This window comes from Amborella trichopoda, chromosome 4, assembly GCF_054954075.1.
Source record: "Amborella trichopoda isolate Santa Cruz 75 chromosome 4, AtrichopodaSantaCruz75HAP2 v2.0, whole genome shotgun sequence".
Classification (NCBI taxonomy): domain Eukaryota; kingdom Viridiplantae; phylum Streptophyta; class Magnoliopsida; order Amborellales; family Amborellaceae; genus Amborella; species Amborella trichopoda.
Window position 1 is genome coordinate 51,943,109 of NC_142339.1, and position 3,292 is coordinate 51,946,400.

Genomic DNA, 3,292 nt, shown 5'->3' on the forward strand with positions numbered 1-3,292 from the left:
CATGTGAATTCTCTTGATACAAATTTTGGTAACTAGACTCCACGAAGTCAAAATTAACATTATTGTCGCCGTTTTTTGGAAGCATTGAAGCCTTCTCATGCAAACCTCGGAGGAAGGAAACATATTCTTTCAATTCTTGTATTTCCATTTCAAATATATCCTTAGAATGCATGTCCAGTTTAAATAGCTCTGTCGCATCTTCAAACTGGCTTTGGATTTTAGAGTGCAAGGTGCTTAAGTATTGCAAGCGTTTCCTGTGAGACTCATGCATTAATTGGGGCCCCTGCACGTACTTGGTTATAATATCATCTATTGAGGGGCTTCCATAAGTGAACAACCTACCCCCCTTGGAAGAGCGCCCATCAGTGATGCGAGTTTGCCAACCTTTTTAAATAGGCCCCCTTTCCTTTTAGAGAAAGAGATATGTCTCTTATTCTTGTCAGAGATCCTTGTTATCTCTTTGTTTCAATGACTCATCAGTAACAATCAAGAAAAGAACCAGTAATGAACCTGGAATGATGGCAACAAAAAAACAACATATTTAGGACATGGAAGATTTGAATAGAACAGGGTATCTAAATTATTGAACCACATTTCCAGTCAAATCCAGTGAAAATTTTTATGTTTTTACAATTTGCCACTTTAATACTTTATAGGCCCATTTTTCCAAATTTCTGGTTAATAATGAATCTAATTCCATTGAAATTATAATAATTCACAAAATGAGAAGATAAAATAGTAAATAAGACCTACAACCAGTGTAGCGTGACTTGGCTGAGTTACTCGGCTAGTTTTGCTACACAGCCATGTAATACACATTTTGCATATTTATATAGCTATTTCAAATAAAAGGCTTTCATGTGGCAGAGGAAAGCTCGTAGAGTAAGAGAAGCGGGAAGGGAGGGGCAAAATAGACTGAACCTTAAAAGTTACAATTAACCACCAGAATACATTGGACCTTAAAAAGAAATAAAAAAACATAAGCTTCACATCTCAACATGAATGCTAATAACTACCAAAACATAACATCTCAACCTGAATGCTAATAACTACCAAAGCATACTAGCTCAACCTGAATGCTAATAAATACCATTCAATTGTACAAAAACTTCCACACTTTCCTAGAATAATAATTGGATCTATTTCATAATAAAAAATATGGAAAACTTCCACTTGGAATCATCCCAAATAAAACAAAACAAAAGAAAGAAAAAAAAGAGTGCAATTAGAAATCACAGTGGGTATGGGAAAAATAAACGGATGAAGTAAGATGACCATTGCCCAGCTTTTCTATATAGGTTGTAATATAAAATATTCCACAAAAAAATGTGAGATAAACTTTATTCACCGATAGCATCGATATGAGATAAAATAATTTCTTGAAGTTTGAGAAGTCAAGAAGCATTTTGTTGAGAAACCTCCATCTGAATACTGATTTGACATTATCTCATGATCGACAAGGTATTGCATTAGCTTGCACCATCCAGGGCAGTGTAGTGATCCTCCTTTCTCACAATGATGCTTGTAAGATTAGTTGAAAGGGCTTCAAAAAGATCCTCATCTTCAAGTAACCAACCAAGATTTCCTGCAATTCTTTGAACTGCTTGATTTCATTGCCTACAACATAGCCTGTCTTCATTTGAAAGATCAATTGGAAGGAAACCTATACTTTTCAAATTTTAAAATGATAAATGAGGCAAAGTATATTATCTTAAACATGACAAATTTGACACACTGAAAAGGAGATATATAAATGGAACTATAAGATCTAATTAGCTTACATATGAAAGTTTCGAAATTAATATGCAGTTTACACAAAATTACAATTGCAAGATAACTATATAATAATTAATTGTAATTATGTGACAAAAATAATATGGATAATTCAGAATTACTAAATCTATTTGGGATAACAAAAAAACACAACTCCAAGTTTAGAGGCCCAGGGAAACAGATAGGAAACCAAAAACTTGATTTCCAAAATAAAAACAAAAGAGAGAACAAATTGATCAAGCAATTTTCAAAGCAAAACAATAAGGCAAGCTTGCTTACATGTTGGATCATGGGGATGAGCACCTCATCCAATGGCTCACCCCTCTCGACACAAATCAGGCAAAGCACCTCAATTTACCCAGGCACTCCTCTAGCAAACCTGAAACTCACCAAAAATCAAATAATTAACAAAGGTACAAAGTTAAGAAGAAAACCAAAACCCTTATTATTGCAAAGAGTGAGAGAGGGAATCAAGAACTCAAAGAAGCACCATAGTCAAGGAACTTGTAGAAAGACGAGAATCAAGGAAAATCTTTTTTTTTCTTCCATCTAATCTGTATATCAAAGGAAAGAACTTGTAGAAAGAGTAAATTCCAAAAAATTAGGGTTTTGTATCTCGTACCTGAAACTGATCGAGAGAGGTCCCAGGCTGCGACACACAGAGGGTTTCTCTCTGTGTGGGCTGAGAAGGCTTCAATGGCCGCAAGGGAGAGATAGGGATGGCCAATCGCAGGGGTTTCACTGACTGTAAATAGAGAGAGAGGGATGGCCAATCGCAGGGGTTTTACTGACTGTAAATAGAGAGAGAGGGATGCACAGCTGTAGCAACTAGAGAGAGGCAAGCCTCGCAGAGAGAGTGCACAGCTATTGCAGGAAGCTTTGTAGAGAGAGGAGAGGGCCGACGGGATTCTTATGGGCTTTGCAGAGAGGGGATGGAGCGAACGAGAGTGAGGAGAGCTTGGCAGAGTAGAGGGGAGAGGAGGGCAAGCGAGAGAGAGTGGAGGCTTACAGAGCAGAGGAGAGGAAGCGGGAGCAGGTGTACGCGTGATTTTTTTTTGAGTTTGAAGCATTTCAGCGAATCACAACCCTTGATTTCAATTTCTTTGAACAAACAGTTGGATAGGGTGGGGCGAAATCACTATAGATTCTCACCAATAGGCGTTCGTAAGCCTTTTCCTATATATATATATATATATATATATATATATATATATATATATATATATATATATATATATATATATATATATATATATATACATACATACATACATACATACATACATATACATATATATATACATATATATATGAAAAATCTTGGGTGAGCCCACTAGCTCATGGAATAGTATAAGCCCAACGGCCCAAATTGAATCTGGGCTGATCTGACGAACATAGATGTCTAGTAGTATTGAATCTGGGCTGATCTGACGAACATAGATGTCTAGTAGTTTTGAATTTTAATATTTTTTCTATAAATCCAAATCACTTGAAATTTTAGGCGTGTGTTCTTCTCAAT

The 3,292-nt window shown here is 36.0% G+C and overlaps 1 long non-coding RNA gene across 1 annotated transcript; it reads right to left on the minus strand.

Moving 5' to 3' along the window:
* Positions 1 to 1,117: 1,117 nt before the first annotated feature.
* LOC148782575 (uncharacterized) lies at positions 1,118 to 2,139 on the minus strand. The gene is made up of 2 exons (XR_016053188.1): positions 2,053 to 2,139; positions 1,118 to 1,617 (listed from the first exon to the last, which is right to left on the minus strand). It is a non-coding gene; the product is annotated as an uncharacterized LOC148782575 (long non-coding RNA).
* Positions 2,140 to 3,292: the final 1,153 nt, after the last annotated feature.